The sequence below is a fragment of the Ambystoma mexicanum genome, chromosome 4p, assembly GCF_040938575.1.
Source record: "Ambystoma mexicanum isolate Mex_15411 chromosome 4p, UKY_AmexF1_1, whole genome shotgun sequence".
Lineage (NCBI taxonomy): Eukaryota > Metazoa > Chordata > Amphibia > Caudata > Ambystomatidae > Ambystoma > Ambystoma mexicanum.
Genome location: NC_090927.1, coordinates 294,868,562 through 294,894,175, shown reverse-complemented (window position 1 = coordinate 294,894,175; position 25,614 = coordinate 294,868,562).

Sequence of the window (25,614 nt, the reverse complement as noted above, 5' to 3'; positions counted from 1 at the left end):
AACTTGACATTTGGAGCTTGCCCTCAAAGAAACAGAGGTGATTTAAAAGCGCTTTTGCTCTGACAGGTGATGCTATTTTTCCTTTGGCACCACCTTTCACCCCTGGTGCTTTTGGTATGCGCACAACTGCGGGGTTCTCCTGGACTCTGGGATGGAATGATGGGCAGCGGCAGCTCATCCCCACATCTACCCAGTCTATTGATTCAGCATGGGTTAAAACCCTTCACAAACCCCCCCGCCCGACTACGCTTTGATTCAAATCGAGGGGAAGTTAGGTGCAAAGGAGGTTTTGAGCCCTTGCGCTGGTATGTCCACATTATCTTCTTCCAATTCTGTAGATGGCACAGTTCAGCATCTTTTCCTCCACCCAGTTGGAACGATCGGTCCTCCTCGCCGGTCCTGATGGGAATATTGGACAGTACCCCGGGCCCCTCGGATCTTTGCTCCCGGTCCCTGGGCGTCCTCCTTGGCCAGTCTCCAGGTTTTCTTTCTCCTAGGATGACAAAGGAAAGTAGCAATACCTATTCATAGACATTTCTCCCCCACTATTGATATAGTGGGGCGACATATACATTTTATACTTTAATAGACATAGCATTCCAATTTTGAAAAACAAGATATAATTCAGAGACAGTGGCTTACAAGCGTCATAATATTTTAGAGACTATATGTGGGATATTTTAGGGTTGGAACTGAATTAATCTGGAGCGGTCCCCTCTGGTATTGCAGAGGACTCCTCCAGTTGCTGCAGAGTGTGCCTGGGATGGCAACACTTTAGCTGATTTATATTTACCCACTTATCTTCCCCTTCCGCCAGACTACCTTTGCGGATGCAGATCTTATACGCTACAGGGGAGATCTTGTCTATAATTTCAAACGGTCCCTTCCATGTAGGCAAAAATTTTCGCTGTTTGGCCTGGTTCCTTTGGAAATTGTATAGATAGACCCGGTCCCCCACAGTATATTCCTTCCTGGTGGTCTTCAGGTCGTAGTGGGTTTTCATGCTATCAGCTGATGTTTCTAGATTCCGCTGAGCATAGGCAAAAGCATGCTGAAGGTGTTTCCTTAAATTCTCCACATACTCATGAGTTGTAGAGGCATTTATCAGTGTCTGCTCTTGGGTCCTGTAGAGCAGATGCTGGGGAAGCACCATCTTGCGTCCGGTCATCAACTCAAATGGTGACATTTTAGTTGCAGATGAAGGGGTAGATCTGATGGCCATTAGGACCAGAGGTAATCGGATATCCCAACTTGGCCCAGAATCTGCCACAAACTTTTTTAATATGCTCACAATGGTTCGGTTGTATCTCTCTACTGCTCCAGAAGAAGCTGGCCAGTAAGCAATATGTAGCTTCCTTTTAACCCCCAGTATCTCCCACATCTTTGTCATTACCTCGCTGGTGAAATGACTACCTCTGTCTGACTCAATCCTTTGAGGTAGACCAAAACGGGAAAAGATGTGGTTAATCATCAGGGCAGTTGCTGTTTCTGCCTTGCAGTTTGGGGCCGGGAGACATTCCACCCACTTGGTAAACAAGCATGTAACAGTCAACATGTACTTGTTTCCTCTAAACGAGCGGATTACAGGGCCTACAAAGTCGATTTGCAAATCTGACCATGGCAGTGTCATCCCCCTCTTTTGGAGAGGCGCACGGTGTGTGAGGGATGATGGCTGAAACTGTGCACACACAAGACACCCCTTCAAGTATTGGTCGAGGTCCTGCCCATGTGTGGCCAGTATGCAACCTCTCTTAAGATTTCAAGTGTTGTATGAAACCCCCTATGACCGGCGGTGGCCGCATCATGGGCGTGACTTAACATCAGGCTTCGGAATGAGGTAGCAAGCACCCACTGATCATGGCCAGCTTGGGATTTCCTTACCAACAAACCGTCTTGGATTCGGAACATTTTTGGACATTTCATCAACACTCTTAGGTCCTCTTTCCCAATGTAATCGGTATCCGTCAGGGGAAAGTTCTCAGGGTCCTCAGGGTGTTGGTAAAACTTACCAATGATTGGATCCCCCTTCTGAGCTGTAATTAAATCAGCATCAGGGGTCTCCTTACTCCATTGTGCAGTTGAAATATCATTGTGAGCATTTGTCTGGGACCTAGTGATAGCAGTGACCTGGATTTCCCCCGACAGGGACTCTATTTCTATTAGATCCGCTTGGATGGCCCTGGTTTTGGCCAGCTTATCAGCTAAGTTATTTCCAGTTTTGTCTGGTCCCTCTACTTTGGAATGACCCTTGATCTTTTTCCAGTAGATGGTCATCCCATTCGATGTGACCAGATCATCAATATTTTGGATTAGCTTCCCATGTTTCAGGGGTGTGTTATTAGCACATAACATGCCTCTGGTTTTCCAATTAACCAGGTGCTCCACGAACCCGTTCCGTACATAATCCGAATCAGTGATTATGACCAGTTCGTGGAGTTGATGTTGGACAGCAGTGAGGATGGCCTGATGCACAGCCATCAATTCTGCCACCTGACTACTTGGGGGACCAATTTTCTATCCAGCGGAGGGTTCTGGGAACTCCTTCACCCATGCATTCCCTACTCCGGCCACCAGTTTTTTCTCCCCGTTTTTGTCAACATGGTACGAGCATCCATCCACATAGACAGTGGGCATTCCCTCACACTTGTCTTGTTCAAAGACTTTGTGTGGGGAATTAAGGTATGCTTCCATGTTGTCCTTGATTTTTAGATTTTCGTCCTCGAGACAGTTTTCTCTGGCACAATCATGCAAGTCAGCCAGACCTTGCGCGAGGGGACTCTTCTTGTTTTGGCCATATCTGACCTCCACAGGAAAGCCTTGCTTTGACAGAATCCAGGAAGTAATTCGGGAATTACTCGTATTTCTGGCCCGGATTCTGTCACTTTGGAGATATTGCAGAGGCTGGTGTGGAGTCTCCACTATGATGTGTTCCCCCTGGATAAACGGGCGGTAATTCTTCAATGCCCAGACCGTTGCCAGGAGTGCCTTCTCACAATCGTTGAATTTTTCCTCCACAGAGGATAAAGTTTTGCTCGCATAGGAGATTACTTTATTGACCTTGTCATGCTTTTGGTATAATACTGCCGTCAAGCACGTATTAGAGAACCCAGTCTCCAGGAAGAACTCCTTGTTTCTGACAGGGTAAGCGAGGCAAGGCACTTGTGAGAGGCTTCTTTTGAGTTGTCTTACTGCCTCGGATTGTTCTGGACCCCATTCCCACTTGACCCCCCCTTCAAGAGATGAACCAGGGGTCTGGTGATCTCTGCGTAGCCCTCAATGAACTTTCTGCTGTAATTAGTCAGTCCAAGGAGGCTCCTTAGTTCCCGCAGAGTTGTGGGATCCTTCAGTTTCTGAAGTGCTTCCACTTTCTTTTCTTTGGGACAGAGACCCTGAGGAGTAATCTCATGCCCCAAGAAATTAACACGGGTTCTACACCACTGTGCTTTCTGAAAGGAAAGTTTTGCTCTGGCGGCCCTCAACTGTGTCAAAACATAAGGGATCTCCGCTATGTGTTCCTCCACAGATGAACTTTTGATGAGGATATCATCTACATAAACCAGGTTACCCCTCGCACCCAGGTTGGGCATGGCCTTATGTAGGAAAATGTTGAATTCATTGCCGGAGTTGAGGTATCCGAAGGGAGTCTGGGTCCATGTGTACTGCTGGCCCCCAAAGGTAAAAGCCAATTTGTATTGGTCCTCCCTACTGACAGGCACGGTCCAGTATCCTTTGGTCAGGTCTATCGCTGTGAATACCTGTGACCCCTGGATCTGGGCCAGCCCTTGGTCAATGTAGGGCAGAGGCCATCGGGAAGTATGGACCCATTTGTTGAGCTCCCTAAGGTTGGCGCAGAGTCTCCACTGGCCGTTTGGCTTCAATATTCCCAGCACCGGATTATTGAAGGTGCTGTGTACTGGACGGATTATTTCCCGGCACTCAAGGTTCTTAATTATTTCACTAAGGGACTCCATGGATGCGAGAGGCAAACGATATTGCTTCACAAACACTGGAGTCATTCCAGGGTCCGTGGGAATTGTTGTGGTGTGGATGTCGGTGCGACCACAGTCATATGAGTCTACCGCAAAGAGATCTTGGAAATCCAAGAAAACTTGTTTCAACTTTTGCTTCTGTTCCAGAGTCACGCAGGCATCAGCTGGGTTGACCCTCTCTTCCACCATCTGCCTGAAGCCTGGAAAGACTTCTGGTTTGGCTATCTCAGCGGCCTCCTCCAGCTGGGTGGAGAAGTCCCTGGTCACAGTGCTGATTTGGACTGGAGGCTTCAAGTGGGAAAGGCAGCCCTCATGGACCTGGAAAATCACCTCATCCCTCCTGAAGTCACAAGTCACATCTTCCTTACAATAAGGGCAAGAAGTGTACACCAGGAAGTTCCCTCCATGCCGGGTGAAAATCCTGTCTGGTGTTGTGTTGTCATCACTGTCACTGTCAAAACAGTCCTTGGGAATTGGTCCTAACAGTTCATTTCCTAGATCAATGGAAAAATGTCAGTCATCAACCGCCATTCCAATAATGGTGCCTGCGGCTAGAGTAATACTCTTTAAGTCGCTGTTATCCACCTCTATTGGAATTGTGTCATGTTCTATGTTGACTAATGGAGTTGGGTTTAGCCCCAACCCTTGCTGTTGGAGAGAAGGATTTAGATGTATGTAAGCATCAGGGTTTTTCAATTTATGTCCTCTTTTAACTTTCACTTCCAGGGAGAATTGTAGGGTCCTTTCTGGGATGGTGACTTCCTCTTTAATCTGAATTTCAACTGCATAAGGTAGCAATTGAGCTGACCTAAATGCTTTTTCTGGATCATCAAAGCCCATGGGATTATCCGCTAATCGGGACCAAGCTTTGAAGTTTATTAGGTCCAAACTAATGGTGAAGCGATTGAGAATGTCACTGCCTAAGTAAAAGGCGGCAGTGACATCTCGCACGACCCAACAATTATGGACTATGCTCTTGTTGCCAATGGAGATTTTGAGCATACACCTGCTTGGCAGGAGATGTTTCGAATTGGGTGCTTCCAGGTCCATTTCCCATTTGTCTATCAGTTTGAATGTGGGAATGGCTGGATCTTTTGGGAGTTGGCGGAACATGGCTTTGCTGATGAAGCTCTTACCGTTGTTCACACACACTCGGGCGAGAACAGAGTCCTTCCCATCATTTAACTGAACAGGAATGAACAACTGCTCTCTAATTTGCTGAATATCAGCCAGGCTCTGAGCTCATTTCCCTTCTTTCTGGACTATAGGAGTGGGAGTGTCTGATTGTGGATTGGTAAAGTATTTCAGAGTGTTTCCTTCCAGTGTGGAATACCACCTTAAACTGGAAGGAAGGTTGATTTTCAGAAATAGAGAGGACCCCCCATCACCAGTCTGTTGTCCTACTGCTATTACTGTCACGTCTGGAATTTGGTTGTTCTGGAAGTGAAATTCTACTTGGTCAGATTTTTGTTCAACCATGTGGCAGGCGCCGTTTAAAGTAACATGGTTGACACTCTGTTTTAATTTTATTGGTCGGCTAGTCTGGGTTAGAGGACCTTGTTTACGCAATCTATTAGGGGTGACAACCTTCTCAGGAGGTCATTCCCGAGTAAACAAGGGGTGCCCTCTGGAGTCACTACTATGACCGGGTGTTTCACCTTGTGTCGCCCAATTTTGATGTCCAGTTCTGCAGTTGTCCAGGAAGAGAGGTGAGAGGAATACCGTAATTCTCCCCCCTTCCTGCATTTAGTTAATCAAAGGCCCTTTTGGACAGAGGGTAGCTTGGGATCCAGTGTCCACCAGTGCCGAAATTGTACCCTGTCCCTGTACTTGTACCGAGGCTTAATATCTTCCCTCCTTCTCCTCAAGGGGGCACAGATAATGCACATTTTTGGACAACTGGTGGGCTAACTTTCTGGTTTTGGACATTGCTAGCAAAGAGATTTGGGCAGAATTCTGTGGAGAGCCTGGGAAATCTGAAAGAAAAAGTTGGCAACTGGAAATGGTTTCGGGTTCTGGGCCGCCCCCCCCCCCCCCTTTTTGGAGGCAGTCATCAGGATGGGTTTGACCCATGGGATTTTGGTATTGTCGGTTCTGGGATGAGATGATGGGTGGCGGTAGCTCAGTCTCCACATCTCCCCAGTCTGAATTGGCATCCCTTGGGACCCATTTTTCCTTGGGAGGAGTTCCACCATCTCTGAAGGAGAAGATCCTTTTTCCAGGATCTTCTGAGGATCCCTCTCCCTCAAATTGGAAGACCTGTACCTCCTCCACAAAGTGGGTCTGTTTGGGTCCTTTGTTTCTCCTACCCCCCCTCTGCTCCTTGGGAGGCAGGCTTTCAGGGGCAGGAGATTTTGTTTCCGGTTCCTGGTTTTCCAGGGGCTGTTTACAAGTTGGGAAGGAAGCTTCCTCCAAGGCTTTACACCCCCCTTCCCCTTGTGCCTCCTCCCTGGGAACCGGTGGGTTATCGGGGTGCTGCCCCCGTCATTGTTCTGGAGCACCAGGTCCAGAGTTTGGGGCATTCTGCGGTTGCATGCGCATCTGAGGGTTCTGTTGAGCCCTCAGTATGTGACCCAGATCCCGTGCCATATTTTGGACCTGGCGCTCTAACTGGGAAACCCGCTCAGGCTGATAGGGGGCTCTATTTTCTCCCCTGGGCTGAATCCGGGAAGGGTAGCTATCCCTTCTCTGGTAATACCCTGGGTTGGGAAGATTCGGGTACCCCTCCACCCTTGGTCTCCCCTCTCCCGGATTAGGTTGTCTGGGCTCAGGGAATTGGGGAAAGAAGGATGGATGATTTTGGGGCTGAAAATTGGGTGGATACCTGGGAAGCAGTTCTGCCCAGAATTTGGTGAATTTCTGCCCTCCTGGGGGACGTTAGGAGGGAAGTTCCCTGGGTCAGGTGCTTGGCTGGATCCCCCCCTTGGGCTGGAGGAGTCCACACATAACCCAGGATGGGTCGGTTTCCCTTGTAGCTGGGACTTACATAATCAGGGGAGCGAGGGACCCCATTTGTGGGACTACCTCTTCGACTCCCTGTCTGTGACTGGCCCAAGGGCTTTCTGGGCTGTGAATTATTTGGTGCAGGCAGGTTTTTAGGCCCCCCATCTCCAAATCTAAAACAGGGGCAACCTTTATCTCTGCCACCTTAGCAGCAGCAGGGGTGCTGTTGGGTTTGGGGTTTTTCTGCGCATTACTTTTATTTTCTATGGGCTTCTGCACCTCATAGATCCGGGTAGCCTGTTCAATGACCCAGTCTAGTGACCTCTTCTCGTGAAAATCTCTCACTAGCTGGGTCATGATGTATTTGGCCAAGGCATGGAAGAAAGTGTTGACAAATTCTCTGCTGTCTGTGCGCACCCTTCTGGTGGTCTGCGCAAAGGCACGCTTCAATTCTTGTACAAATTCGTGTGGGGCCTGATCCTCCCCACATTGCAAATTGTAGGCTGCCTTGCGAGCCTCTTGAGGATTTCTATGAACAGAAAAATGTTTCAAGATGGCCGCCCTATATGCGGACCGTCTTGAATGGTTTTGGTCCTCCAGCCCTGCAAAGAAACTGGAGTATTCTGGGGAGAATGTCCATTTGACGTACTGGATGCAGCTACTGCTGTCCTTCAAAGGGACTGTCTCCATCATTTGCTCATAGAGCTCCAAGTGTTCCCAAACAGAATACTTGGTGTTCTTATGATAAGGCGTGATGACACTCCTTATTGCCTTTATTTGTTTCAATGGGTCCTTAAGCAAGGCCCTTTTTGCCTTATTGGCCTTTTTGGTTCGGGTCACCCTGGTCCATTCATCCTCTGACTCCGAAGCACTGCTCCCAGAGGTGCCCGTCTGATCTTCCAGGTTTTCCCGGATTCTGCGAGCCTGGGAATGGCTTGCAGAATGTGGGGACCTGGTCTCCTGTGTCCTGTAACGCTCAGAGGAGTCTTCAGATCCCTCCTTGCTGCCAGGATTTGATGGGTACCCCCCCACTGACCTAACTGGGCAGAGGTTTTCAGGATGCCCTTAATGGGCCTACTCTCCTGGAGTTCCCCACTAAATTGCACTGTGCTTGGGTGCCCATGCCCGGATGCCCGCCCCTCCATTCCTGGGCGGTACTGGCCTATGAGCCCCATACTTTTGGCTGGATAGTAATCTGCCATTCCTGTGGCCCTGTGCTCATGCGCGCCAGGGGACATGGGGGTGGCAGAGTCCAGGGACTGGGAGAGATGAAGGCCTCTGGTACTAGGGCTCCTGAGGTTATGCTCAGGAGTTTCTCTTTCCCAGCGAACCTCATCTCTATCCGCCCCTGCTCCCTGTTGCAATGCAAGAGCATGCGCTTTCAGTTCCTCAGTTAAGGCCTTACTAGACTCTATCAGTCTCTCCTGCATCACTACCTGTTGCTGGAGCCTATCATTGTGCTGGCAGAGAGCCTCATTTTCTCTCTGTGCCTCCTGATTGGTCCTGGAGTATTGGGCCAGTCTCTGCTGCAGGAGGTTTACCTCCTGAGTCCCATCCCTACTGGCCAGCTCCTTTCTTGCCAGAGCCTCCTCCACCCTCCTGGTGTGCTCTAGCAAGTCGTTATGCTCTTTTTGGAGGTCACCCAGCCCCTGGAGGGCCAGGTGATTTTCTTCATTTTTTTCTTTTAATTGTCAGACTTCCTGGCCTAAGGTGTCCCTTTCCTGACTAAGAGTCTGCATCTGTGCCGCCAGGTCATCCCTTTGCCTTTGAAGGGCACCAGCTTTCTGGCGCTCTTGATCAAACTCTGCCTGGGTATCCAGGTCTTTCAGGATCAGTTTATTGCTCTCTGCCTTTTCCCTATCTAGGTGGCTTTGCAGGGTGACTACCTGCTCAGCACATGTCCTATTGAAATCTAATTTTTGCTCCAGCTTTTTCTGGCTCTGCAGTAGGGAGTCCAAACTGTCTTGGTGCTCCTTTTGCAAGGCCAGAATTCTGGTATCCCGGTCAGCCTTTTCCTGTTGCAGGATATCCATATCCTCCTTTATTTTAATGATGTACTGTCTACTATCATTTTCTGACTCCTGGCTCCTGTGCAGCCTCTGCTCAGAAGAGTCCAGGTCAGATTGGGCCTTTTCTAATGCCATCTGTTGCCTATTTGCCAGATCTTGGCCTTCAGCACATTTGTCCTGCATGGCTCCCATATATAGATACAAATATGCCTCTATCCTGGCAATCTTTTTGTGTTCATCTTTGGCCTTAGAAGCCATATATAGTTCACTCAGGGCCACATGTAAGGGACCCTGATCTCTCCACATATCTGACCCAGTTGTAGTGACCTGTTGTGTGATCGCCTGCAACCATACATTTTGGTCCTGCTCAGACCATTCACCTCTCGCAAACAGTTTATGTAAGAGGTGCTCCCTAGCTATCTACATATCTACCAAGGTCGTCATTCTGGAATTTGAGTTCATTCCTGACTTACAGAAGTTTGTATTTTATTTTGCAAAATAGACCGTTTCCTTAGAGCGTTCCTTTGAGGAGTGCTTTACAGCGTACCACAGCGTGGTAATCCGACCGGATGTATGTATCCCATCAGTTAGCACACTGTATTAAGATGCACAAGTGCTAAATCTAACCCAGAAGATCCCGGCTACGAGCCCCCACTTTGTAAGTGACTCCAATCAAGCAATCCCACTAAGTTGGTGCCTTGTCTGGGATGCCCAAGGGAAGCCCTTATTTATATATTTTTATGGCAAGTTATAATCTGGATGATGAACCCTTGTATAACACCCCTCTCTTAGAATCCCCCTGACCCCACTGAGCCAAGAAGTAGATTTGTTTTGCAAATTTAAAAGGTTTATTTGAAAAATTAATATATATATATATATATATATATACTTTTATAATACATTAATAATTGATATCACACTTATGAATATAATGTTGATCAACAATGGGTAATCTGACACTAGCACACCTCTTTACAATCAATGAGGAGTTGGTATAGGATGGATAAGGCAGCGCAAATACTTTTATGGTATCAAGGGAAAAGGAATGAGGAATGAAATGCAGTACAGAAATAACTTGATATGATTTTAGCAAAAGATAATATAATCACTTTTTCTCTGGCAATTCACCCCCCGCCCCCTATGCAATGTAAGAAATGGAAGGAGGAGCACACAGTTCTCAGGAATGCAATCAAATACAATACGAAATTCAGTTCCCCCCCAGCAAGCTTAGAGGAAAACAGGTAGAAGTTTGAAACACAGGCGAATTACTTTAATGTGGTTTGCAAGGAAGTGAAAAGTTGCTAAAATTGCTTTTAATTCCCTCTAGAGATTCAGGGTAGGTGATAGCTCCTTTATATTAGTTCAGGCTCACTTTAGCAATGCTCTATGAGTAACTAGCAGGTTAAACAAATTTTAGCAAAGGAAAGCAAGGAGCTGCTGACTTTTTTACTGGAGAAGAAATCAGGCCAAATCGCAAATCGTGGTAAAATTTGCGAGTGCGTGAATCATGGTTATGGCAAAAGTATAAGGAGTAGCACGAGCACGTCGTTTGTAGGTTCGTTGGAAAGCCTAGAATCTCAGCTTTAAAATGAAAGTTAAACCACGTTCCTAAGATACGGACAATTTAGTAAAGGTAGTTTTTCAGACTTAAAGTAAAACTCAGAATGACAGGTGACAGCTTTAGAATGACAGATCACACGATTACTAGGAGGCAGCTCTACTTAGGTTCAAATAGTTTGGATTAGATTATTTTAACTAAGAGATTGGGTTCTGCACAGTTCTGGCGGATACTCACTCCTAATTTTGAAATGAATGGGCCTCGTCATGGATCTGGTCAACTGGACTGGACTTCGGGCGGTTCTGCTCACAGCGTCTGGGTCAGCTCTGCTCTGCTGGTCTAGCCTCTCTGGACACAGCGGCCTCTGGTTCTGGATACTGCTTTGCTTTCCGGTACGGATCAAGTGGATTCTGGATGTAACACTGCTTTCTGGGTACTGGCAAAAGTTCTTGCCAAAGAATTCAGACAGCTCGCCCGGCTGTGGAATAGTTGGCAAATGATTTTGAGGATGCTGAGGCCTGCTGAGAAGAGTTATCAGTTTGTGGGTTTAGCCCCTTGCTTTAAGTTCTGAAGTAAAGTTCTGGTCTCTGGAGATTGATGGATGTGAAGTCTGGAGTCTCCCGGCAGAGCGTCCCGCAGAAAATGAAATTCAATGTCTACCTGGGTTTCAATGTTCCTTTTATGTGTTTTGAAAGTGGGTGTGTGCGTAGCATCACTAAGCATGCCCCTCTCTTGATTTGATAGGTCAATAGATTCTTTGGTCCCTGATTTGGGAAGGGATAGTGTGTCAGAGTGATGTAATTTTTATGGCCTCCAGAAAGAACACTCCCCTGTCATCTTTACACACAAACCTATTTCTGATCCAAATACATATTTCCCAGATACACAGTTGTTTGACATCATATACACACATCATATATTACTTAAGATAGTCCCTGTTCTGACTCTGGCGTTTCTAGGAGCTTGGGTTAAGAAATGGCAACTTATTTTCGATTTTAGTGGGTTTTGCAACATTGGTTTTTCATCAAATATTATACAAAGGTACACCCCCCTTCTCCAAATATCCCAGTAAATTTCCAGGTCTCTAGCTTAAATACAGTGTCTACAATATTCATAATTAGCGGGGTTTTGCCCCAGAACATCAAACAAATTGGAGTTTGGTCTTGAATTGTGGGCACAGTTTTCATTTTAGGGATCCCCAAATTTCACATTTCTGTCATCTGGTTACAAAGAGTTATCAGTGTTTTTATGAAACATATATTTGCCTTCAATTCAACTCCCCAAAGTGTTTGGGTCCGCCTCCAGAAGTCTGGGTGGCTCAGTGATCACATGTCTCTCCTTGCTGGCAGAGGGCTGTTGACAGGAAACATTCAAAATTAACATACCCCATTCAAGGGAAAGAGTCTTTTGTGTGGGCTCCAGCAGGCTGCCTGGAAGTCTCTCCTCAATCAATCAACAGGGTCATGTGATATCCTGCCTCCTGGTGTGAATCTCTGAGGTGAGAGGTTTCCCAGCCTCTTGAAGCTGTTAATGAAATCAGCGTGCCTCCTGGGAACAGCAGGTGGCTAAGATTTTTTAATTAACCAACATGCTTTGAAGTCCAGTTAGCTCAAGATACAGTTCTACTGTCATAGTTTAGACCGCTAGCGCCGGCTTGTGGAAATTGTCGGTACTGCACCCATTTTTGGGATTTGTCTTGAATTAATGTATTTCAAACAGGGGATTTTACTTGAAAGTACTATCCAGGTTCAGAACATGGCACTGGAATGGTTCTGCAGTAGAATAATTTTGTGCCCATAATTTTAGCCAGCCGCCCGACTACGCTTTGATTCAAATCGAGGGGAAGTCGGGTGCAAAGGAGGTTTTGAGCCCTTGCGCTGGTATGTCCACATTATCTTCTTCCAATTCTGTAGATGGCACAGTTCAGCATCTTTTCCTCCACCCAGTTGGATCGATCGGTCCTCCTCGCCGGTCCTGATGGGAATATTGGACGGTACCCCGGGCTCCTCGGATCTTTGCTCCCGGTCCCTGGACGTCCTTCTTGGCCAGTCTCCAGGTTTTCTTTCCCCTAGGACGACAAAGGAAAGCGGCAATACCTATTCATAGACATTTCTCCCCCACCATTGATATAGTGGGGCGACATATACATTTTATACTTTAATAGACATAGCATTCCAATTTTGAAAAACAAGATATAATTCAGAGACAGTGGCTTACAAGCGTCATAATATTTTAGAGACTGTATGTGGGATATTTTAGGGTTGGAACTGAATTAATCTGGAGCGGTCCCCTCTGGTATTGCAGAGGACTCCTCCAGTTGTTGCAGAGTGTGCCTGGGATGGCAACACTTTAGCTGATTTATATGTACCCACTTGTCTTCCCCTTCCGCCAGACTACCTTTGGGGATGCAGATCTTATACGCTACCGGGGAGATCTTGTCTATAATTTCAAACGGTCCCTTCAATGTAGGCAAACATTTTTGCTGTTTGGCCTGGTTCCTTTGGAAATTGTATAGATAGACCCGGTCCCCCACAGTATATTCCTTCCTGGTGGTCTTCAGGTCGTAGTGGGTTTTCATGCTATCAGCTGATGTTTCTAGTTTCCGCTGAGCATAGGCAAAAGCATGCTGAAGGTGTTTCCTTAAATTCTCCACATACTCATGAGTTGTAGAGGCATTTATCAGTGTCTGCTCTTGGGTCCTGTAGAGCAGATGCTGGGGAAGCACCATCTTGCATCCGGTCATCAACTCAAATGGTGACATTTTAGTTGCAGATGAAGGGGTAGATCTGATGGCCATTAGGAACAGAGGTAATCGGATATCCCAACTTGGCCCAGAATCTGCCACAAACTTTTTTAATATGCTCACAATGGTTCGGTTGTATCTCTCTACTGCTCCAGAAGAAGCTGGCCAGTAAGCAATATGTAGCTTCCTTTTAAACCCCAGTATCTCCCACATCTTTGTCATTACCTCGCTGGTGAAATGACTACCTCTGTCTGACTCAATCCTTTGAGGTAGACCAAAACGGGAAAAGATGTGGTTAATCATCAGGGCAGTTGCTGTTTCTGCCTTGCAGTTTGGGGCCGGGAGATATTCCACCCACTTGGTAAACAAGCATGTAACGGTCAACATGTACTTGTTTCCTCTAGACGAGCGGATTACAGGGCCTACAAAGTCAATTTGCAAATCTGACCATGGCAGTGTCATCCCCCTCTTTTGGAGAGGCGCACGGTGTGCGAGGGATGATGGCTGAAACTGTGCACACACAAGACACCCCTTCAAGTATTGGTCGAGGTCCTGCCCCATGTGTGGCCAGTATGCAACCTCTCTTAAGATTTCAAGTGTTGTATGAAACCCCCTATGACCGGCGGTGGCCGCATCATGGGCGTGACTTAACATCAGGCTTCGGAATGAGGTAGGAACCACCCACTGATCATGGCCAGCTTTGGATTTCCTTACCAACAAACCGTCTTGGATTCGGAACATTTTTGGACATTTCATCAACACTCTTAGGTCATCTTTCCCAATGTAATCGGTATCCGTCAGGGGAAAGTTCTCAGGGTCCTCAGGGTGTTGGTAAAACTTACCAATGATTGGATCCCCCTTCTGAGCTGTAATTAAATCAGCATCAGGGGTCTCCTTACTCCATTGTGCAGTTGAAAGATCATTGTGAGCATTTGTCTGGGACCTAGTGATAGCAGTGACCTGGATTTCCCCCAACAGGGACTCTATTTCTATTAGATCCGCTTGGATGGCCCCGGTTTTGGCCAGCTGATCAGCTAAGTCATTTCCAGTTTTGTCTGGTCCCTCTACTTTGGAATGACCTTTGATCTTTTTCCAGTAGATGGTCATCCCATTCGATGTGACCAGATCATCAATATTTTGGATTAGCTTCCCATGTTTCAGGGGTTTGTTATTAGCACATAACATGCCTCTGGTTTTCCTATTAACCAGGTGCTCCACGAACCCATTCTGTACATAATCCGATTCTGTGATTATGACCAGTTCGTGGAGTTGATGTTGGACAGCAGTGAGGATGGCCTGATGCACAGCCATCAATTCTGCCACCTGACTACTTCGGGGGCCAATTTTCTATCCAGCAGAGGGTTCTGGGAACTCCTTCACCCATGCATTCCCTACGCCGGCCACCAGTTCTTTCTCCCCGTGGTTGTCAACATGGTACGAGCATCCATCCACATAGACAGTGGGCATTCCCTCACACTCGTCTTGTTCAAAGACTTTGTGTGGGGAATTAAGGTATGCTTCCATGTTGTCCTTGATTTTTAGACTTTCGTCCTCGAGACAGTTTTCTCTGGCACAATCATGCAAGTCAGCCAGACCTTGCGCGAGGGGACTCTTCTTGTTTTGGCCATATCTGACCTCCACAGGAAAGCCTTGCATTGACAGAATCCAGGAAGTAATTCAGGAATTACTCACATTTCCGGCCCGGATTCTGTCACTTTGGAGATATTGCAGAGGCTGGTGTGGAGTCTCCAATATGATGTATTCCCCCTGGATAAACAGGCGGTAATTCTTCAATGCCCACACCGTTGCCAGGAGTGCCTTCTCACAATCGTTGAATTTTTCCTCCACAGAGGATAAAGTTTTGCTCGCATAGGAGATTACTTTATTGACCTTGTCATGCTTTTGGTATAATACTGCCATCAAGCACGTATTAGAGAACCCAGTCTCCAGGAAGAACTCCTTGTTTCTGACAGGGTAAACTAGGCAAGGCGCTTGTGAGAGGCTTCTTTTGAGTTGTCTTACTGCCTCGGATTGTTCTTGACCCCATTCCCACTTGACCCCCCCTTCAAGAGATGAATCAGGGGTCTGGTGATCTCTGCGTAGCCCTCAATGAACTTTCTGCTGTAATTAGTCAGTCCAAGGAGGCTCCTTAGTTCCTGCAGAGTTGTGGGATCCTTCAGTTTCTGAAGTGCTTCCACTTTCTTTTCTTTGGGTCAGAGACCCTGAGGAGTAATCTCATGCACCAAGAAATTAACACGGTTTCTACACCACTGTGCTTTCTGAAAGGAAAGTTTTGCTCTGGCGGCCCTCAACTGTGTCAAAACGTAAGGGATCTCCGCTATGTGTTCCTCCACAGATGAACTTTTGATGAGGACATCATCTACATAAGCCAGGTTACCCCTCGCACCCAGGTCGGGCATGGCCTTATGTAGGAAAATGTTGAATTCATTGCCGGAGTTGAGGTATCCGAAGGGAGTCCGGGTCCATGTGTACTGCTGGCCCCCAAAGGTAAAAGCCAGTTTGTATTGGTCCTCCCTACTGACAGGCACGGTCCAGTATCCATTGGTCAGGTCTATTGCTGTGAATACCTGTGACCCCTGGATCTGGGCCAGCCCTTGGTCAATGTAGGCCATCGGGAAGTATGGACCCGTTTGTTCAGCTCCCTAAGGTCGGCGCAGAGTCCCCACTGGCCGTTTGGCTTCAATATTCCCAGCACCGGATTATTGAAGGTGCTGTGTACTGGACGGATTATTCCCCGGGACTCAAGGTTCTTAATTATTTCAGTAAGGGACTCCATGGATGCGAGAGGCAAACGATATTGCTTCACAAACACTGGAGTCATTCCAAGGTCCATGGGAATTGTTGTTGTGTGGATGTCGGTGCGACCACAGTCATATGAGTCTACCGCAAAGAGATCTTGGAAATCCAAGAAAACTTGTTTCAACTTTTGCTTCTGTTCCAGAGTCACGCAGGCATCAGCTAGGTTGACCCTCTCTTTCACCATCTGCCTGAAGCCTGGAAAGACTTCTGGTTTGGCTATCTCAGCGGCCTCCTCCAGCTGGGTGGAGAAGTCCCTGGTCAGAGTGCTGATTTGGACTGGAGGCTTCAGGTGGGAAAGGCAGCCCTCATGGACCTGGAAAATCACCTCATCCCTCCTGAAGTCACAAGTCACATATTCCTTACCATAAGGGCAAGAAGTGTACACCAGGAAGTTCCCCCCATGCCGGGTGAAAATCCTGTCTGGTGTTGTGTTGTCATCACTGTCACTGTCAAAACAGTCCTTGGGAATTGGTCCTAACAGTTCATTTCCTAGATCAATGGAAAAATGTCGGTCATCAACCGCCATTCCAATAATGGTGCCTGCGGCTAGAGTAATACTCTTTAAGTTGCTGTTATCCACCTCTATTGGAATGGTGTCATGTTCTATGTTGACTAATGGAGTTGGGTTTACCCCCAAACCTTGCTGTTGGAGAGAAGGATTTAGATGTATGTAAGCATCAGGATTTTTCAATTTTTGTCCTCTTTTAACTTTCACTTCCAGCGAGAGTTGTAGGGTCCTTTCTGTGATGGTGACTTCCTCTTTAATCTGAATTTCAACTGCATAAGGTAGCAATTGAGCTGACCTAAATGCTTTTTCTTGATCATCAAAGCCCATGGGATTATCCGCTAATCGGGACCAAGCTTTGAAGTTTATTAGGTCCAAACTAATGGTGAAGCGATTGAGAATGTCACTGCCTAAGTAAAAGGCAGCAGTGACATCTCGCACGACCCAACAATTATGGACTATGCTCTTGTTGCCAATGGAGATTTTGAGCATACACCTGCTTGGCAGGAGATGTTTCGAATTGGGTGCTTCCAGGTCCATTTCCCATTTGTCTATCAGTTTGAATGTGGGAATGGCTGGATCTTTCGGGAGTTGGCGGAACATGGCTTCGCTGATGAAGCTCTTACCGTTGTTCACACACACTCGGGCGAGAACAGAGTCCTTCCCATCATTTAACTGAACAGGGATGAACAACTGCTCTCCAATTTGCTGAATATCAGCCAGGCTCTGAGCTCATTTCACCTCTTTCTGGACTATAGGAGTGGGAGTGTCTGATTGTGGATTGGTAAAGAATTTCAGAGTGTTTCCTTCCAGTGTGGAATACCACCTTAAACTGGAAGGAAGGTTGCTTTTCAGAAATAGAGAGGACCCCCCATCACCAGTCTGTTGTCCTACTGCTATTACTGTCACGTCTGGAATTTGGTTGTTCTGGAAGTGAAATTCTACTTGGTCAGATTTTTGTTCAACCAAGTGGCAGGTGCCGTTTAAACTAACATGGTTGACACTCTGTTTTAATTTTATTGGTCTGCTAGTCTGGGTTAGAGGACCTTGTTTACGCAATCTATTTGGGGTGACAACCTTCTCAGGAGGTCATTCCCGAGTAAACAAGGGGTGCCCTCTGGAGTCACTACTATGACCGGGTGTTTCACCTTGTGTCGCCCAATTTTGATGTCCAAATCTGCAGTCCCCTCGACAGGAATTTCCTTCCCGTCAAAGTTCTGCAGTTGTCCAGGAAGAGAGGTGAGAGGAATACCGTAATTCTCCCCCCTTCCTGCATTTAGTTCATCAAAGGCCCTTTTGGACAGAGGGTAGCTTGGGATCCAGTGTCCACCAGTGCCGAAATTGTACCCTGCCCCTGTACTTGTACCGGGGCATAATATCTTCCCTCCTTCTCCTCAAGGGGGCACAGATAATGCACATTTTTGGACAACTGGTGGACTAACTTTCTGGTTTTGGACATTGCTAGCGAAGAGATTTGGGCAGAATTCTGTGGAGAGCCTGGGGAATCTGAAAGAAAAAGTTGGCAACTGGAAATGGTTTCGGGTTCTGGGCCGCCCCCCCCTTTTTGGAGGCAGTCATCAGGATGGGTTTGACCCATGGAATTTTGGTATTGTCGGTTCTGGGATGAGATGATGGATGGCGGTAGCTCAGTCTCCACATCTCCCCAGTCTGAATTGGCATCCCTTGGGACCCATTTTTCCTTGGGAGGAGTTCCACCATCTCTGACGAAGAAGATCCTTTTCCCAGGATCTTCTGAGGATCCCTCTCCCTCAAATTGGAAGACCTGTACCTCCTCCACAAAGTGGGTCTGTTTGGGTCCTTTGTTTCTCCTACCCCCCCTCTGCTCCTTGGGAGGCAGGCTTTCAGGGGCAGGAGATTTTGTTTCCGGTTCCTGGTTTTCCAGGGGCTGTTTACAAGTTGGGAAGGAAGCGTCCTCCAAGACTTTACACCCCCCTTCCCTTGTGCCTCCTCCCTGGGAACCGGTGGGTTATCGGGGTGCTGCCCCCGTCATTGTTCTGGAGCACCAGGTCCAGGGTTTGGGGCATTCTGCATTTGCATGCTCATCTGAGGGTTCTGTTGAGCCCTCAGTATGTGACCCAGATCCTGTGCCATATTTTGGACCTGGCGCTCTAACTGGGAAACCCGCTCAGGCTGATACGGGGCTCTATTTTCTCCCCTGGGCTGATCCCGGGAAGGGTAGCTATCTCTTCTCTGGTAATACCCTGGGTTGGGAAGATTCGGTTACCCCTCCACCCTTGGCCTCCCCTCTCCCGGATTAGGTTGTCTGGGCTCAGGGAATTGGGGAAAGAAGGATGGATGATTTTGGGGCTGGAAATTGGGTGGATACCTGGGAAAAAGTTCTGCCCAGGATTTGGTGAATTTCTGCCCTCCTGGGGGACGTTAGGAGGGAAGTTCCCTGGGTCAGGTGCTTGGCTGGATCCCCACACATAACCCAGGATGGGTCGGTTTCCCTTGTAGGTGGGACTTACATAATCAGGGGAGCGAGGGACCCCATTTGTGGGACTACCTCCTCAACTCCCTGTCTGTGACTGGCCCAAGGGCCTTCTGGACTGTGAATTATTTGGTGCAGGCAGGTTTTTAGGCCCCCCATCTCCAAATCTAAAACGGGGTCAACCTTTACCTCTGCCACCTTAGCAGCAGCAGGGGTGCTGTTGGGTTTGAGTTTTTTCTGCGCATTACTTTTATTTTCTATGGGCTTCTGCACCTCATAGATCCGGGTAGCCTGTTCAATGACCCAGTCTAGTGACCTCTTCTCATGAAAATCTCTCACTAGCTGGGTCATGATGTATTTGGGCAAGGCATGGAAGAAAGTATTGACAAATTCTCTGCTGTCGGTGCGCACCCTTCTGGTGGTCTGCGCAAAGGCACACTTCAATTCTTGTACGAATCCTTGTGGGGCCTGATCCTCCCCACATTGCAAATTGTATTCTCCCTTGCGAGCCTCTTGAGGATTTCTATGAACAGAAAAATGTTTCAAGATGGCCGCCCTATATGCGGACCATCTTGAATGGTTTTGGTCCTTCAGCCCTGCAAAGAAACTGGAGTATTCTGGGGAGAATGTCCATTTGACGTACTGGATGCAGCTACTGCTGTCCTTCAAATGGAAAGTCTCCATCATTTGCTCATAGAGCTCCAAGTGTTCCCAAACAGAATACTTGCGTTCTTATGATAAGGCTTTGCCGGAGTTGAGGTATCCGAAGGGAGTCCGGGTCCATGTGTACTGCTGGCCCCCAAAGGTAAAAGCCAGTTTGTATTGGTCCTCCCTACTGACAGGCACGGTCCAGTATCCATTGGTCAGGTCTATTGCTGTGAATACCTGTGACCCCTGGATCTGGGCCAGCCCTTGGTCAATGTAGGCCATCGGGAAGTATGGACCCGTTTGTTCAGCTCCCTAAGGTCGGCGCAGAGTCCCCACTGGCCGTTTGGCTTCAATATTCCCAGCACCGGATTATTGAAGGTGCTGTGTACTGGACGGATTATTCCCCGGGACTCAAGGTTCTTAATTATTTCAGTAAGGGACTCCATGGATGCGAGAGGCAAACGATATTGCTTCACAAACACTGGAGTCATTCCAAGGTCCATGGGAATTGTTGTTGTGTGGATGTCGGTGCGACCACAGTCATATGAGTCTACCGCAAAGAGATCTTGGAAATCCAAGAAAACTTGTTTCAACTTTTGCTTCTGTTCCAGAGTCACGCAGGCATCAGCTAGGTTGACCCTCTCTTTCACCATCTGCCTGAAGCCTGGAAAGACTTCTGGTTTGGCTATCTCAGCGGCCTCCTCCAGCTGGGTGGAGAAGTCCCTGGTCAGAGTGCTGATTTGGACTGGAGGCTTCAGGTGGGAAAGGCAGCCCTCATGGACCTGGAAAATCACCTCATCCCTCCTGAAGTCACAAGTCACATCTTCCTTACCATAAGGGCAAGAAGTGTACACCAGGAATTTCCCCCCATGCCGGGTGAAAATCCTGTCTGGTGTTGTGTTGTCATCACTGTCACTGTCAAAACAGTCCTTGGGAATTGGTCCTAACAGTTCATTTCCTAGATCAATGGAAAAATGTCGGTCATCAACCGCCATTCCAATAATGGTGCCTGCGGCTAGAGTAATACTCTTTAAGTTGCTGTTATCCACCTCTATTGGAATGGTGTCATGTTCTATGTTGACTAATGGAGTTGGGTTTACCCCCAAACCTTGCTGTTGGAGAGAAGGATTTAGATGTATGTAAGCATCAGGATTTTTCAATTTTTGTCCTCTTTTAACTTTCACTTCCAGCGAGAGTTGTAGGGTCCTTTCTGTGATGGTGACTTCCTCTTTAATCTGAATTTCAACTGCATAAGGTAGCAATTGAGCTGACCTAAATGCTTTTTCTTGATCATCAAAGCCCATGGGATTATCCGCTAATCGGGACCAAGCTTTGAAGTTTATTAGGTCCAAACTAATGGTGAAGCGATTTAGAATGTCACTGCCTAAGTAAAAGGCAGCAGTGACATCTCGCACGACCCAACAATTATGGACTATGCTCTTGTTGCCAATGGAGATTTTGAGCATACACCTGCTTGGCAGGAGATGTTTCGAATTGGGTGCTTCCAGGTCCATTTCCCATTTGTCTATCAGTTTGAATGTGGGAATGGCTGGATCTTTCGGGAGTTGGCGGAACATGGCTTCGCTGATGAAGCTCTTACCGTTGTTCACACACACTCGGGCGAGAACAGAGTCCTTCCCATCATTTAACTGAACAGGGATGAACAACTGCTCTCCAATTTGCTGAATATCAGCCAGGCTCTGAGCTCATTTCACCTCTTTCTGGACTATAGGAGTGGGAGTGTCTGATTGTGGATTGGTAAAGAATTTCAGAGTGTTTCCTTCCAGTGTGGAATACCACCTTAAACTGGAAGGAAGGTTGCTTTTCAGAAATAGAGAGGACCCCCCATCACCAGTCTGTTGTCCTACTGCTATTACTGTCACGTCTGGAATTTGGTTGTTCTGGAAGTGAAATTCTACTTGGTCAGATTTTTGTTCAACCAAGTGGCAGGTGCCGTTTAAACTAACATGGTTGACACTCTGTTTTAATTTTATTGGTCGGCTAGTCTGGGTTAGAGGACATTGTTTACGCAATCTATTTGGGGTGACAACCTTCTCAGGAGGTCATTCCCGAGTAAACAAGGGGTGCCCTCTGGAGTCACTACTATGACCGGGTGTTTCACCTTGTGTCGCCCAATTTTGATGTCCAAATCTGCAGTCCCCTCGACAGGAATTTCCTTCCCGTCAAAGTTCTGCAGTTGTCCAGGAAGAGAGGTGAGAGGAATACCGTAATTCTCCCCCCTTCCTGCATTTAGTTCATCCAAGGCCCTTTTGGACAGAGGGTAGCTTGGGATCCAGTGTCCACCAGTGCCGAAATTGTACCCTGCCCCTGTACTTGTACCGGGGCATAATATCTTCCCTCCTTCTCCTCAAGGGGGCACAGATAATGCACATTTTTGGACAACTGGTGGACTAACTTTCTGGTTTTGGACATTGCTAGCGAAGAGATTTGGGCAGAATTCTGTGGAGAGCCTGGGGAATCTGAAAGAAAAAGTTGGCAACTGGAAATGGTTTCGGGTTCTGGGCCGCCCCCCCCTTTTTGGAGGCAGTCATCAGGATGGGTTTGACCCATGGAATTTTGGTATTGTCGGTTCTGGGATGAGATGATGGATGGCGGTAGCTCAGTCTCCACATCTCCCCAGTCTGAATTGGCATCCCTTGGGACCCATTTTTCCTTGGGAGGAGTTCCACCATCTCTGACGAAGAAGATCCTTTTCCCAGGATCTTCTGAGGATCCCTCTCCCTCAAATTGGAAGACCTGTACCTCCTCCACAAAGTGGGTCTGTTTGGGTCCTTTGTTTCTCCTACCCCCCTCTGCTCCTTGGGAGGCAGGCTTTCAGGGGCAGGAGATTTTGTTTCCGGTTCCTGGTTTTCCAGGGGCTGTTTACAAGTTGGGAAGGAAGCGTCCTCCAAGACTTTACACCCCCCTTCCCTTGTGCCTCCTCCCTGGGAACCGGTGGGTTATCGGGGTGCTGCCCCCGTCATTGTTCTGGAGCACCAGGTCCAGGGTTTGGGGCATTCTGCATTTGCATGCTCATCTGAGGGTTCTGTTGAGCCCTCAGTATGTGACCCAGATCCTGTGCCATATTTTGGACCTGGCGCTCTAACTGGGAAACCCGCTCAGGCTGATACGGGGCTCTATTTTCTCCCCTGGGCTGATCCCGGGAAGGGTAGCTATCTCTTCTCTGGTAATACCCTGGGTTGGGAAGATTCGGTTACCCCTCCACCCTTGGCCTCCCCTCTCCCGGATTAGGTTGTCTGGGCTCAGGGAATTGGGGAAAGAAGGATGGATGATTTTGGGGCTGGAAATTGGGTGGATACCTGGGAAAAAGTTCTGCCCAGGATTTGGTGAATTTCTGCCCTCCTGGGGGACGTTAGGAGGGAAGTTCCCTGGGTCAGGTGCTTGGCTGGATCCCCACACATAACCCAGGATGGGTCGGTTTCCCTTGTAGGTGGGACTTACATAATCAGGGGAGCGAGGGACCCCATTTGTGGGACTACCTCCTCAACTCCCTGTCTGTGACTGGCCCAAGGGCCTTCTGGACTGTGAATTATTTGGTGCAGGCAGGTTTTTAGGCCCCCCATCTCCAAATCTAAAACGGGGTCAACCTTTACCTCTGCCACCTTAGCAGCAGCAGGGGTGCTGTTGGGTTTGAGTTTTTTCTGCGCATTACTTTTATTTTCTATGGGCTTCTGCACCTCATAGATCCGGGTAGCCTGTTCAATGACCCAGTCTAGTGACCTCTTCTCATGAAAATCTCTCACTAGCTGGGTCATGATGTATTTGGGCAAGGCATGGAAGAAAGTATTGACAAATTCTCTGCTGTCCGTGCGCACCCTTCTGGTGGTCTGCGCAAAGGCACACTTCAATTCTTGTACGAATCCTTGTGGGGCCTGATCCTCCCCACATTGCAAATTGTATGCTCCCTTGCGAGCCTCTTGAGGATTTCTATGAACAGAAAAATGTTTCAAGATGGCCGCCCTATATGCGGACCATCTTGAATGGTTTTGGTCCTTCAGCCCTGCAAAGAAACTGGAGTATTCTGGGGAGAATGTCCATTTGACGTACTGGATGCAGCTACTGCTGTCCTTCAAATGGAAAGTCTCCATCATTTGCTCATAGAGCTCCAAGTGTTCCCAAACAGAATACTTGGCGTTCTTATGATAAGGCTTGATGACACTCCTTATTGCCTTTATTTGTTTCAATGGGTCCTTAAGCAAGGCCCTTTTTGCCTTATTGGCCTTTTTGGTTCGGGTCACCCTGGTCCATTCATCCTCTGACTCCGAAGCACTGCTCCCAGAGGTGCCCTTCTGATCTTCCAGGTTTTCCCGGATTCTGCAAGCCTGGGAATGGCTGGCAGAATGTGGGGACCTGGTCTCCTGTGTCCTGTAACGCTCAGAGGAGTCTTCAGATCCCTCCTTGCTGCCAGGATTTGATTGGTACCCCCCCACTGACCTAACTGGGCAGAGGTTTTCAGGATGCCCTTAATGGGCCTACTCTCCTGGAGTTCCCCACTAAATTGCACTGTGCTTGGGTGCCCATGCCCGGATGCCCGCCCCTCCATTCCTGGGTGGTACTGGCCTATGAGCCCCATACTTTTGGCTGGATAGTAATCTGCCATTCCTGTGGCCCTGTGCTCATGCGCGCCAGGGGACATGGGGGTGGCAGAGTCCAGGGACTGGGAGAGATGAAGGCCTCTGGTACTAGGGCTCCTGAGGTTATGCTCAGGAGTTTCTCTTTCCCAGCGAACCTCATCTCTATCCGCCCCTGCTCCCTGTTGCAATGCAAGAGCCTGCGCTTTCAGTTCCTCAGTTAAGGCCTTACTAGACTCTATCAGTCTCTCCTGCATCGCTACCTGTTGCTGGAGCCTATCATTGTGCTGGCAGAGAGCCTCATTTTCTCTCTGTGCCTCCTGATTGGTCCTGGAGTATTGGGCCAGTCTCTGCTGCAGGAGGGTTACCTCCTGAGTCCCATCCCTACTGGCCTGCTCCTTTCTTGCCAGAGCCTCCTCCACCCTCCGGTGTGCTCTAGCAAGTCGTGATGCTCTTTTTGGAGGTCACCCAGCCCCTGGAGGGCCAGGTGATTTTCTTCAATTTTTTCTTTTAATTGGCAGACTTCCTGGCCGAAGGTGTCCCTTTCCTGACTAAGAGTCTGCATCTGTGCCGCCAGGTCATCCCTTTGCCTTTGAAGGGCACCAGCTTTCTGGCGCTCTTGATCAAACTCTGCCTGGGTATCCACGTCTTTCAGGATCAGTTTATTGCTCTCTGCCTTTTCCCTATCTAGGTGGCTTTGCAGGGTGACTACCTGCTCAGCACATGCCCTATTGAAATCTAATTGTTGCTCCAGCTTTTTCTGGCTCTGCAGTATGGAGTCCAAACTGTCTTGGTGCTCCTTCTGCAAGGCCAGAATTCCGGTATCCTGGTCAGCCTTTTCCTGTTGCAGGATATCCATATCCTCCTTTATTTTAATGATGTACTGTCTACTATCATTTTCTGACTCCTGGCTCCTGTGCAGCCTCTGCTCAGAAGAGTCCAGGTCAGATTGGGACTTTTCTAACGCCATCTGTTGCCTATTTGCCAGATCTTGGCCTTCAGCACATTTGTCCTGCATGGCTCCCATATATAGATACAAATATGCCGCTATCCTGGCAATCTTATTGTGTTCATCTTTGACCTTAGAAGCCATATATAGTTCACTCAGGGCCACATGTAAGGGACCCTGATCTCTCCACATATCTGACCCAGTTGTAGTGACCTGTTGTGTGATCGCCTGCAACCATACATTTTGGTCCTGCTCAGACCATTCACCTCTCGCAAACAGTGTATGTAAGAGGTGCTCCCTAGCTATCTTCATATCTACCAAGGTCGTCATTCTGGAATTTGAGTTCATTCCTGACTTACAGAAGTTTGTATTTTATTTTGCAAAACAGACCGTTTCCTTAGAGCGT